The 13,835-nt window shown below is 42.4% G+C and overlaps 1 protein-coding gene across 2 annotated transcripts in view; it reads right to left on the bottom strand.

Moving 5' to 3' along the window:
* ldlrad4a (low density lipoprotein receptor class A domain containing 4a) overlaps window positions 1-684 on the bottom strand; it is a 199,850-nt gene extending 199,166 nt beyond the window's left edge. For both annotated transcript variants that reach the window (XM_052022823.1, XM_052022822.1), the window contains exon 1: window positions 371-684. The gene's annotated coding sequence lies outside the window, so the exon portion shown is untranslated. The remainder of the gene's footprint in view (window positions 1-370) is intronic.
* Window positions 685-13,835: the final 13,151 nt, after the last annotated feature.

Here is a 13,835-nt window from a genome sequence, read left to right as displayed (position 1 = left end):
CAAAGGCGTTAGTTCCACACTTCAAACGGGTTTTATTTTGCTGTCACAGGGTACTTTGGTGATGGTGTGGGGCTGATGTGATTTACTGTGCTGTTGACTTTAAACTTGGGCCTGTCTGGCCAGCGCACAGACAACATATTCTGTGTGACTGCCCCAGTCTGGCGGCAACTCTCCTCCCTGTCTGGCTTCTATAGGAACACAAAACACACACACACACTCTCTCTCTCCACGCCACAACGCCGCTTCACGCCCCCCTTCCTTTGGAAATTATAAATGTATTTACCAGAAACAAATGCAACTTAAACGTCTCCACCAGCCCTCCCTCCCTCGCTCCTCTGAAGGTTTAGACATGACAGCGAGCCTCACTCACCCTGGGGCTGTTGTCTGGCGCGGTGTCAGTCACCGACTGACTTGACTGACTGACTGACTGACTGACTGAGCGGGCGGGCGAGCGGCGCTCGAGCTCGCCTCCTCCCGGCTCGTGCCGCCCCCCCCCCCGGACCGTTCCAACCGTCCTAACCGTCACTCGCCGCCTCCGCGCGGCCACCGCCGCCTCCACCACCACCTCCTCCCGTCACTCCCCCTCCTACCGCCCGCTCCAGCTCCATCCAGGCAGCCGCACGGAGACAAGAGTGGAGGAGAAGGAGGGAGGAAGGAGGGAGGGGGGAGACCGGTAACAGAAGAGGGAAAAGAGGAACCCCTCCCCCTTTCGCCTGTCGCCCTGCCTCACTCCGCCGCCGCAGCGCCGCCCGCAGGCCTGGATGGAAGGTGACGCGCCACCGGCACCGAAAGACAACTGGAGAGGGTGGAAGGCGGAGGTGGAGCGTCTCACTCATGAGGAGACGCTGTATGGGGCTGGGTTTGTTTTCCTCCGAGTGGAACGGGGGGTGGGGGGAAGGTTGTAGTGGGGTGGTGGTGGAACCTGATGGAGATGAACAAAACAGTGTGGGGCATACACACACACACACAAGTGCTGGAGGGACTCGGCAGGTCAGGCAGGATCTATGTGGGGCATAGATGGGAGGAAACTTTTCCCCATAGCAGAGGTATTGGTTGATTATTGTCACATGTACCGAGATACAGTGAAAAGCCTTGTTTTGCGTGCCACCCAGATAGATCATGCCATACATAATTGCATCGGGGTGGTAAAAAGAAAACAGAATGCAGAATATAGTGCGACAAACAAGCTGCTGGAGGAACTCAGTGGGTCCGATCGGCATCTGTGGGAGGAAAGGAATTACCGATGTCTTGGATCAACGGCGGAGTTTTGACCCGAAACATCAACAATTCATTTCCTCCCGTAGAAGCTGATCGACCCGCTGAGTACCTCCAGGAGATTGTTTGTTACTGCAGATTCCAGCATCTGCAGTCTCTTGTGTCTCCATGCAGAACATAACGCAGTTACAGAGAAGGTGCAGTGCAGGTAGACAAATAAAGTGCAAGGGCCGCAACGAGGTAGGTTGGGAGATCAAGAGTTCATTTTTTAGCATATGAGAGATCCATCAAGGGTCTGATAACAGTGGTATGGGAGCTGTCTTTGAGTCTGGTGGTATGTGCTCTCAAGCTTTTGTATCTTCTGCTCGACAGGAGTCATAGAGTCATAGAGCGATACAGCACGGATACAGGCCCTTTGACCCAACAAGTCCATGCTGACCATGGTGCCCACCCACCTAGTCCCAATTTCCTGCGTTCAGCCCATATCCCTCTAAGCCCTGCCCCTGCATGTACCGGTTAGCATAACGCTTTACAGCGCCAGCGATCCGGGTTCAATTCTGGCTGCTGTCTGTAAGGAGTTTGTACGTTCTCCCCTTGTCTGCGTGGGTTTCCTCCGGGTGCTCCAGTTTCCTCCCACATTCCAAAGACGTACGGGTTAGGAAGTTGTGGGCATGCTATGTTGGCGCCAGAAGCATGGCGACACTTGCGGGCTGCCCCCAGAACACTACACAAAAGATGCATTTCACTGTGTTTCAATGTGCATGTGACTAATAAAGATATCTTCTTAAGTGGATACTATTGTACCTGCCTCAACCACTTCCTCTGGCAGCTCGTTCTATATACTCACCAATCCCTGCGTGAAAAAGTTGCCCCTCAGATCCCTTTTAAATCTTTCCCCCCTCACCCTAAATCTGTGCCCCCGAGTTTTGGACTCCCCTACCCTGGGGAAAAGACTGCTATCGTCGACCTTATCTATGTCCCATAAACAGAGGGCTCGTCTGGGAGAGGGGAGAAGAAGGAATGATTGGAGTGGGAGGGTTCCTTGATTATGTTAGCTGCTTTCCTGAGGCAGCAGGAAGTGTAGACGGAGGAGAAACAGGATAGGCTGGGTTTGCTTTCTTTAGAGCGGAGGCTGAGGGGGGAACCTGAGGGACCTGTACAAAATTATGTAGGGCACAGATGGGAGGAAACTTTTCCCATAGCAGCGGTGTTTAAAACAAGAGGGCATAGATTTAGGATAAGGAGTGAAAGGTTTAGAGGGGATCTGAGGGAAATTTCTTTTCATCCAGAGGGTGGTAGGAATCTGGAACATGTTGTCTGAGGTAGGGTGCAGGTAGGTGCCTTCACAACCTTTACAAAGTACCTGGACAAACCAAAGCAAGAATTTCTATGGACTAAGTGTTGATAAATGGGATTAGTGCAGATGGATACTTGATGGTGGACCAAAGGACCTGTTTCTATGTTGTATGACTATGATTCTAACTTCCTCACTCCCAAGAGTAGGGTCATATGCAATGAGAGGGAGGATATAGCAACCAGAAGCTCCAGTCCCCTGAATAATCATCTGAAAAATCATGAGGTTATGGACACACATTCACTCTTTTGCTCTATAATATTAAGTAGGACTGCAGTTGCTGTTCCAAACTCCACTCCAAATTTCCGTGCCCAGGAAGTATCCTGAAGCTACTTTGAGGCTGAAGGGTATAAATGAAATGGAAAAGAGACAGATGATTTTCACAGAATCATGTAAACTCGACCTCATTAAAGGAAGCCATTCAGCTTATCACATCCACACAGCTCTAGGGAAAATAAGGATCAACACACAAAATGCTGGAGGAACTCAGCAGGACAGGCAGCATCTATGGAGGGAAATGGACAGTAGACATTTTGGGTCAAGACCCTTCATCTGTTCTCGTTCCTCCTGCGTTTTGTTGTTGCTCCAGATTTCAGCACCTGCATTCTCTTGTGTTTCCGGGGAAAATAAACCCAGCCTATTCCAATCTCTCATAAGCGAAGTGCTCCAATCCAGGCAACATTGGAATTGGAATTGGAATTGGTTTATTATTGTAACTTGTACCGAGGTACAGTGAAAAACTTGTCTTGCATACTGTTCATACAAATCAATTCCTTACACAGCGCATTGAGGTAGCACAAGGTAAGACAATACAGAATGCAGAGTAAAGTGTCACAGCTACAGAGAAAGTGCAGTGCAGGGAGACAATAAGGTGCAAGGTCATAACCAGGTAGATTGTGAGGTCAGGAGTCCATCTCATCCTACTAGGGAACATTTCAATAGTCTTATAGTCAATAGTCTAATATCCTGGTGAGTCTCCTCCGTAACCTCTCCAGTGCAATCACATCCTTCCTCGAGTGTGGCAACCAGAACTACACACTATACTCCAGGTGTGGTTTAATTAACGTATTATAAAGTTGTAACATGACATCCCATAACAGTCTGCATTTGTTGAACATTATGTGAAGACCACTTATCAGTACGATAGACTAATTGACCACTGTAAATTGCCCCAAATGTGTAGACCCTTGATAGAATCTCACAAGGAGTTGATGGGAATATGGGGAGAATAAAATGGGTTAGTGTAAAAATGGGTGCTTGATTGTAGGTGTGGACTTGGTGGGCTAAAGGGCCTATTTCCATGCTGTATCTCGCTAGGAATTCAGAAAAAGCTGTGTTTAGTGTGTACATTAATCCATATGATGCCATTCATTTTAGACAAAGTAGAACACAATACATGTTGTAAGATCAAAACAACTTAAGTCCAAGGAGACTTCGAAGTCAGTGTTGATAGATAATTAAAATGTCCTGGCCAGAGAAAATAAATAATCAAAAGAATAACACAATTATATGCTTTATATCTGGAGATCTAAAGACTATGATCCGTCTACACAAAGGCCAATTTACATCAATCTGGAGTACTTTGTTAATGTCTGGACACTATAATTGGGAAAAATATGCAAAAATAAAAAAAAAACTGAACATGCTGGAAATCAGAAACAAAGACTGAAAACACTGTGCTTTTTTGAACTACTTATTTATCTTTGTAATTTATAGTAATTTTATCTTTGCACTGTACTGCTGCCATACAACAACAAATTTCACTCCATATAAGTCAGTGATAATAAATCTGATTCTGAAGTGCTCAACAAGTCCAGCAGCAGCACAGAGTTAATGTTTCGGGTCAATGATCTTTGATCAGAAACTTTCTGTAATTTTTTACAGTACTGATGAAGGGTCCACCTGAAATGTTTATTATTAGGAATATATTGATGGTGAGGAAGTGGAGTGTAAATTTGCCAGACTGATACCCTGTTAATGTGTGCTTCTGTTTGAGACAGAGGCAAGTGGCCACTTCATACATGTCATAGGCTTGCCCTGATTTATTTATTTTAAATAGCTATTCAGTGCTTAGTGCAGGGGATTTCAATTTCTCATAAAAGGTAGTTTTATCTAATATAGTGCATTTTCTAACCATTACTCATTGCATCACTGTGTTTTACATGTCACTGCAGTCCCAATACTTCTGAACTGTGGCAAATCCCTTTAAATAGATTTTTTCATGTTGGATGTTAACTGATTTTTTGAAATAGATTTTGGTTTATATTTTATTCACTGATGGAATTCTTTTCAAATAATTAAATAACAATAAATGATTCCATGTGATGTTTAACAACTACAGTGCCCAGTATGCGCTATCCATACAGATTATCCACTTTGAACTCAACAATAATAGAGACCCCTCCCACCCAAATCATCCTCTCTTCTCCCTTCCCCCATCAGGCAGAAGGTACAAAAGCTCAGAGCACATACCATCAGACTCAAGGACAGCTTCTATCCCACTGTTATCTTGATGGACCTCTCATATGCTAAAAGATGAACTCTTGATTTCCCAATCTACCTCATCGTGGCCCTTGCACTATATTTGTTTACCTGCACTTTCTCTGTAACTGTAACACTATATTCTGCATTCTGTTTTCCTTTTAACTACCTCAATGTACTTCTGTATGGAATGATCTGTCTGGATGGGAAGCCAACAAAAGCTTTTCACTGTATCTCGGTACATGTGACAATAATAAACCAATACCAATACCAAATACTTTTGAAAATGCTGAAAATACTGGAAATTGGGGATTCATTTACATAGATCATTAAAATGTAATGGAAAAAGGCTAACAGAATGTTGGTGTTGAGAACTGGAGTACAAGTAAGTAGAAAATACTCTATTATCCAAAGCCTTGGTTGGACTTTACCTGAAGTATCGTAAACAGTTCTGGGTAGGATGTCTTAGAAGGAATATATTAGTCATTGGACTGAGTGCAAGTTAAAATTAACAAAATGAGACCTGAACTCCAAAGGTTAAAGTACAAAAAGGCGTTACAAACTTGGTTCTGAGAAAACTAATACGAATAAAATTTACAATATTTGAAGGAAAACTGAAAAGCGAGATAGAAAGAAACAATTTCTGTTGACTTGAGAGCTAAAGACCAAAGAGCACATTCAAAAATCAGAATCAAGCCTTTCTGTAATGAAGTTAAAAAGCACTTCTTCACAGAAAATGTAATAGAAACCTAGACCTCTTCAATAATTGTCCATTGATGCTAGGTCAAGTGTTAATTTTAAATCTAGGGCTTACAAATTTATGTTCACCAAAGATATTGAAGGATAAATGTGAATTTAGGTCATAGATCACCTTGATCTTATTGAATAATGGAACAAAGGGCTGAATGGATCACCCTTGTTCTCATATTCCTATTCCAGAAGAATAGAAATCCTTGGTCTCTTTCTTCCTGGTCCCAATGAATTGAGATGAAGATATACAGTATATTCTTGGAGTTAAATTCTTCCTAAGCCAAATTACTATTGGCCAGTAAACATTTGCCTTTATGTATAGGATCTTCTTTGGGCCAATGTTTTAACATAGGCGTTACCTAATTTATTTTCAGAAGTTTAACACCAACTGCTAAAATATGGTCTAAGGAATTCATGAGGTTGCATTTATCTTTTATCACCAATAATTGTTGTTTGTTCTTAATTGAAAAAGAAAAATGAAAGGTTGATTTAAAAATGTGCAATTTTGCTCTATTTTGAATTTTGCTTTAGTTAAACAAATGAATTAATCCTTAATATTCTTAAACTCCAAAGTTTAAGTCTTATAGAGTTTTATCGGGCAAGTGGTGAGGTGCTGCACTTTGGGAGATACACATAAAGGGAGAGTACACAGTGAGTGGGTGGATCCCTAACAGCATTGATGATCAGAGGGATCTTGGTGTCCTGGTACATGGCTCCCTAAGAGAGCTGGACGGGTTGATAGGGTGGTAAAGAAGTGTATGGCATGCTTCCTCATTAGTCAAGGCACTGAGTTCAAGAGCCAGGAAGTTATGTTACAGCTTTATAAAACTCTGGTTTGGTCACATCTAGAGTATTGCATTCAATTCTGGTCACTTCATTATAGGAAGGATGTGGAGGCAAAGGTATGAGGGTGCAAAGGAGGTGTGTTATTATGAGTTATTATGTAGTTACAATAAAGAACTACAGTTCCCAGCAGGCAATGCAAGGGGTCACATGGGGATACAGGAAGTGGCTGGAAAGAGCAGGAAAAGCAGCCAGCCTGTCTGTTGCAAGTCTGTTGTAGCTTGTTGTTGTTTTGTTTTTTTTAATGAATGTTCAGATGTTAAACCCACGCCAAGTTTGTCTCGTGATGAACAAACATAACATGGTGTCAGAAGTTGGTGTGAGGTCTGAACAAGGAAAGTAAATGAATACTGGGTGCAATTGAGAAAGAGACTCAGTGAATATGAAAGAAAAGCTGTAAAAAGACGGAGAAAAAGCCGGCCGGCGTGGCGAAGGAGCACATTGTTCCTGAAGTTCAGCAGTCACCGGATTTGCTGAGAGAGATTCAGGTGAGAGGCCGAGAGTTCCGTTATGGATAAGCTAAGTCCTCCCAAGCCTATGCAGTTTACTGGCAATCTAGCCGATAATTGGAAACGCTTCAAACAGCGATTCAACATATATTTAGATGCTAGTGGAGTGGGAAGGAATGATGAAAAGTTGAAAGCGTCTATTTTTCTGCACATGATTGGCGAAGATGCTTTGGACATCTCTAACAGCTTTCAAATTGATGAGACAGCCTTTGAGTTGGGCACCTTGATGGAAAAATTTGAGGAGTACTTTATCCCAAGTAAAAACATCCCATTTGAGAGATATAAATTCTTTTCCTGTGACCAGTAACAAGGTGTTAGCTTCGACCAATACTTAGCTGAGCTTCACACACTAAGTCTTGTGAATTTGGAGATTTGAGAAACTCACAAGTTAAAGACTGAATAGTTTATGGAATTCCAGATAATGGACTCAAAGAAAGACTGTTGCATGAAAAAGACTTGCCCCTGGAAAAGGCGGTGAATATGTGTAGGTCAGCAGAAACCACACGAGCACAAGCTAAGGAGCTGTACAGAGCAGACACAACAGTACATGCTGTGAAAACAGAGGAGCAGAGGAACAGCTCCCAAGGTGTTTCCGAAAGCAGCAGGAAATCAAAGAGGAAGGCTCAAACAGCAAATACAGCAGACGTAGAGGTAAACACATTCCAAAGATGTGCCCTGCTTATGGGAAGTCCTGCAATAGCTGTGGGAAGAAGAATCACTTTGCAAGGTGCTGCAAAGCTGGGGCTAACAAGAGAAAGGTGCACACAGTTGATGAGGAAATGGAGGAATTCTTTGTGGATTCTTTGTAGACTGTGGCTGCTGGTAAAACAGAATGGATTGTTCCAGTAACTGTGAATGAGACAGTAATTCCATTCAAGCTTGACACCGGAGCTCAGGTGAATCTGTTATCCATGGATGATTATAAGACTCTCACAGTAAAGAGTAAGATTTACCCTGTGAAGTTAAAAGTGACAGGCTACACTGGAGAGAAAGTTCCAGTGAAAGGGGGCTGTATGGTGACCTTTAAGCACAAGGGGCAGCATTTAAAATCACAGTTACTGATTGTAGAAAAGAGAGTACAGCCAATATTAGGTCTGAGTGCATGTGAAAAGCTCAACCTAGTGAAAAGAGTTTTCATAGTAGCTTCACATACCAAAGATGACCACACAACACTCATGGAAGAGTATGCAGATGTCTTTGTGGGGCTCAGATGCTTACCTGGTGTACACAAAATTCACATAGATGAGGCAGTGGCTCCTGTTGTCCATGCATGCAGGAAAGTTCCATTTCAACTTAGAGATAAACTTAAACAAGAACTAGCACGCATGGAACAAATGAATGTCATACAGAAAATTGAAGAACCAACAGATTGGGTGAGTTCACTGATCATTGTGCAAAAGAAAAATGGAGCATTGCGGATATGCCTAGACCCAAGAGATCTCAATAAAGCCATCAAGAGAGAGCATTTTAAATTGCCAACACAGGAGGAGATCATGTCCCAGTTTTCAGGTGCCAAATGGTTTAGCAAGCTCGACGCATCATCTGGATTTTGGCAGATGAAGCTTGACAAGGCAAGTTCGAGACTGCACTTTTAACACACCACATGGAAGATATCACTATCTTCGGCTGCCATATGGGATCCTGTCCGCACCAAAAGTCTACCATAAAACCATCCACATGATTTTGGAGGGCATACCTGGTGTCGAGACCATGATGGATGACCACATCGTCTGGGGGTCCACCAAGGAGGAACACAATACTCGACTGAGACAAGTGCTTGACGTGACAAGGAATGTCAATTTGAAATTAAGTAAAGAGAAATGTGAGTTTGGTGTGAAGACACTGACCTTCATAAGAGGTGTCATATCTGAAGAGGGAGTGAAGCCTGACCCAAGAAAGACGTTAGCCATTAAAAATATGGAGAGGCCTCAAAACAAAGAGGAGGTGAGACGTTTCTTAAGGATGGTGACTTACCTGGCCAAGTTCATCCCTCGACTGACAACAGTGTCAGCACCACTTAGGTCACTCCTTGAGCAACAAAATGAATGGATTTTGTCTCATGAGCAAGAAAAGTGTTTCCAGACATTGAAAAGGGTCCTAACTGAAGAGCCCATGCTGAAGCTTTATGATCCAGAAAGGGCATGATGGCAAATGGCAACCTGTGGCCTATGCATCAAGGGCTTTAACAAGTGCAGAAGCCAACTATTCACAAATAGAGAAAGAGCTTCTCGCCACTACATATGCATGTGAAAGGTTCCATCAATACATCTATGGGCAAGCTATTGAAGTGGAGACAGACCATAAACTATTGGTCTGAATTATGTCCAAACCACTGAATGACTGTCCCATGAGGATACAGCTCATGCTGATAAGGCTGCAGAAATATGATGTGAAGATGATCTACACACCGGGAAAATATATGTTTGCTGCTGATGCTCTGTCTCGAGCAGTCGACAGGACAGAAAAAAGTGACCAACAGGTTAATGCAGATATACAGGCCTATGTTGACATGATTGTCACCTCTCTTCCAGTATCTCCGGATAGAACAGAGCAGATTAGGAAAGCAGCAGAGGCAGATGAAACAATGAAAGTACTCAAGGATACAATATGGAAAGGATGGCCAGCAGCAAAGGATGACTGTCCAATGTGTATTCGGGATTATTGGGAATGCAGAGCTGAACTGTCAGTAGTGAAAGATATGGTCTTCAAAGGGAACAGGTTTGTGATTCCAGTGTCATTACGCAAGGAGACGCTCCAGAAGATACACGAAGGACATCTTGGGGAGGAAAAATGTAAACGTAGAGCACGTAAAGTGATGTACTGGCTAAGAATGAACCAAGACATCAGCCAGACTACTGCTTCATGTGAAATATGCCTTACCTACAGACCAATGCAGCAAGCAGAACCACTTACACCACACCCTGTACCAGACAGGCCATATTTCAAAGTTGGAGTGGATTTGTTTGACTGTAATGGGAAGAGCCATATTGTTGTAACAGACTACTTTTCCAATTACCCAGAGGTTGCGACACTACAATCAACGTCCAGCAAAGCAGTTATCACGTTCTTGAAAGCTGTGTTTGCGAGGCATGGAGTTCCATGTGAAGTAGTATCAGACAATGGTGCACAATTTTCGAGCAGTGAATTTGAATCCCTTACCAATGTTTGGGGGTTTCGACATATAACCTCAAGCCCACATCACCCAAAATCTAATGGCCTAGCAGAGAGTTCAGTTAAGGTGGTGAAGGGTCTCATGAAGAAAGCGCAAGATGGACGAGAAGATTTCCATAGAAGTCTAATGATTTACAGAAGTGCGCCACTGCAGGACGGCCTTTCACCAGCCCAAATGCTGATGGGTCGACGCATACGCACTAACCTTCCAATACATGAAAACCTGTTGACACCAGAAGGAGCACACAAGGTCAAACAGGCTAAAGAGGAAGGGAAAGAAAAATAAAAATGGAATCATGACAAGACAGCGAAAAGCCTACCAGTCTTGAAGCCTGGGGATCAAGTGCGAATCTGAGATCATGATTCTGGCACACGGTCCATGCAATGAGCTGTGCAAGAGGAAGTAAATCCACATTCATACCAGATCCAGATGGAGCGAGGGATACCTCTGAGGAGGAACTGCATGGATCTACGACCATGGCTCCAACCCATGGCTGTGACCCATCTCCTGTCAGTACACCAAAGGGGCCAGCAAACGGAGAAAATGAACACGTGGACCAGAGTCCCCAGGAAAACACTAATGCAGCAAATGAAAACAACACACCTGCGGAAACAAGTACCAGACCAAAAAGGACCATAAAACCACCTCAGAGACTGATTGAAAGCTGCTGAGTGGACAAGGGTTCTTGGCAGATTTATAAGTATTGTGTTTGTTTTTTCTTTAAAGGGGGAAGATGTGTTATTATGTGTTATTATGTAGTTATAATAAAGAACTACAGTTCCCAGCAGGCAATGCAAGGGGTCACATGGGGATACAGGAAGTGGCTGGAAAGAGCAGGAAAAGCAGCCAGCCTCCCTGTTGTAAGTCTGTGCAGCCTGTTGTTGTTTTGTTGTTTTAATAAATGTTCAGATGTTAAACCCACGCCAAGTTTGTCTCATGATGAAGAACAAACATAGCAGTCACAAGTGGCAGCCACAGAACACCATCAGCTGCAAGCCTACCTCGAAGCCACACACTATCCTTCATTGTGCATGGGGCAGAATTCTGGAAATCCCTTTCAAACAATTGCGTGGGATAATCGACACATGTGAACTGCAATGGATCAAGATGGAAATTTACCACCATCTTCCCAGTTCTCATTGCTCGACTGCAATGACTAAATGAAGAAAAACAATTCACACACCAAACTCTTCAGTTCCCTCCTTAATCCTCTATGCCTCTTCACCCTCCTCTCACCCTCTAAGACACCCATAAAGATCCCCTCTTTCACAGATTATTTGGTCATCCCTCTTCATATCTTTTTCTTTGTCATGCATTCATTTCAGTCAGATTATATGCCTACCGTAGAATATTTTCCATGACAAATTGAATGCTTTTCATGTACACTTTCCTGTTGCAAGAGAATCCAAGAAGTTACGGGCATAAGTTTCTTCAGACTGTGTAAGCCATTGGCATTCCTGCAAGTTCTGCACTAAATTAAATCCTCTGATATATATTCAATATCATTTATGGGTTCATAAGCTTCAGTAACTGGAGTAATTATATTTTATATATGAAGATGCACCACAGTAATAAGATGTATTTCTGTTTGAATGACAGTACCCTGATCGCATGTCAGTAATCCTATAATTATTGTTTACTGTCTCCATCAGGGAAGACAGAGTCAATCCATTATGTTGCAGAAGGAAGGAACATAAGAAATAAGGAACATCTCTCTGGTGAATGTCAGTTACAGCAGTTCTTTCATGAGTGAGAAAAGGCAATAATTCTCCCGTACTGCACTTATGAGTTATGATATTCTGCACAAAAGCACAATGCAATGTTCACAGTCAATGAGAGGATGTTCTGGATCTTTTACAGAGAAGATGTTTTTCTAGTCTTAGATAGGGCAAATTAAAAGTAGAGAAAGATGGGTAAAATTACAAATTTTTCTTTTCAGACTTCCCTATTTGACAACAATTTATAGGTCATCCCCAGGTAATGAACAGGTTCCGGTTTTACAGACGTCCTTTGGTCAATTTTGTCCAATAAGTTGGAAAATACACAAGAATCACCTAATATGGTGACCACACTGCCACAGTATTGTAATGAATGGCATCAAAAGCATATCAGACTAATAAGAAAGAACAATTAGTAAAAGTGGAGAAGGAGAGGAAACTAGTTCTGCCACTCATAGGTACGAATGTATGTATATATGTCAGACTTTTGAATTTAATAATATTATGGGAGCTCGATCATATGTAAGGGGTGTCCATAAGTTGGGTGTTCTTAACCCGAGAATGGCCTGTACATACAATCTATTTAGAATTTCCCCTGATTATATCCTATATCAAGAAGGAAGTATTTATTAAATATGCTTTAAAAAATAAACTTAACATTCCAGGACCCAGGGAAGGGTGGAGATAACACAATCTTCCTCCTTGTGAAGGTAGTCTTGTAAGCTCTGAATGACATTATTCAAAGATAGATGAGTTATCTGATGTACAGGCTTTTCCACGTTGTTAACTTGTCAGCTATATGAAAAACAGGTTTTTGAAATAATCTTATCGGTTTATAACCTTGGACTCTGGGCGCTGAGAAAATTAATGCCCATCATCATTAATACTGATTTACAGTGGAACCCTGAATTGCCCATTTAACTTATGCTTGTCATTTTAAGTAACTCTCTCCATTAATGATTTATTCTTCAACTACTTGCTCACTGCACTTACTGTATATATGTCTACTAATTGTTTGGTTGTGTACACAGCTCATTGCAGTTATTGCTTATTATTAAGCAAGAACTGTAAACGCAGGCAATCATTCCAAAATAAACCAGATCTGTGTGCATAAAAAATTAAATAGTGCTTAAATATGCTTAACCTATGAGGAGCATTTGATGTCTCTGGGCATGTACTCGATGGAGTTCAAAAGGATGAGGGGGGTTCTCATTGAAATCTACCGAATACTGAAAGGTCTGGATAGAGTGGATGTGGAGAGGATGTTTCCATTAGTAGGAGGGTCTGGGATCCAAGGGCACAGGCTCAGAATAAAGGGACATCCCTTTAAAACTGAGATGAGGAGGAATTTCTTCAGCCAGAGGGTGGTGGATCTGTGGAATTCATTGCCAATGACGGCAGTGGAGGCCAAGTCATTAGTTGTATTTAAGAAAGAGATTGATAGGTTCTTGATTGGTAAGGGGGGTTAAGGGTTACAAGAAGGCGGGAGAATGAGTTTGATAAAGAAATCAGCCATGATTGAATGGCGGCGCAGATTTGATGGACCGAATGGCCTAATTCTGCTCCTATATCTTATGGTCTAAGTAGGAATAGCTAAACAGAGTAACAAAATCCAACTAGGAGGGCAATTATCATAAGATATGATTATGTGGAAAAGGTAAAGTTAACATGCACATGAACTTCCCAGAATAAAATCAAATTGAAAACTCAATGATGAAAGTGAAGTGTGGATAATTTCAACATACAGACTTTGTTGAGAGTTGATGAGGATTAATGGAGGATTAGTGTAAATG

This window comes from Pristis pectinata, chromosome 9 (genome assembly GCF_009764475.1).
Source record: "Pristis pectinata isolate sPriPec2 chromosome 9, sPriPec2.1.pri, whole genome shotgun sequence".
Classification (NCBI taxonomy): domain Eukaryota; kingdom Metazoa; phylum Chordata; class Chondrichthyes; order Rhinopristiformes; family Pristidae; genus Pristis; species Pristis pectinata.
Note: the sequence above shows the minus strand (reverse complement) of the source record. Positions and strands in the feature narration are given on the sequence as shown.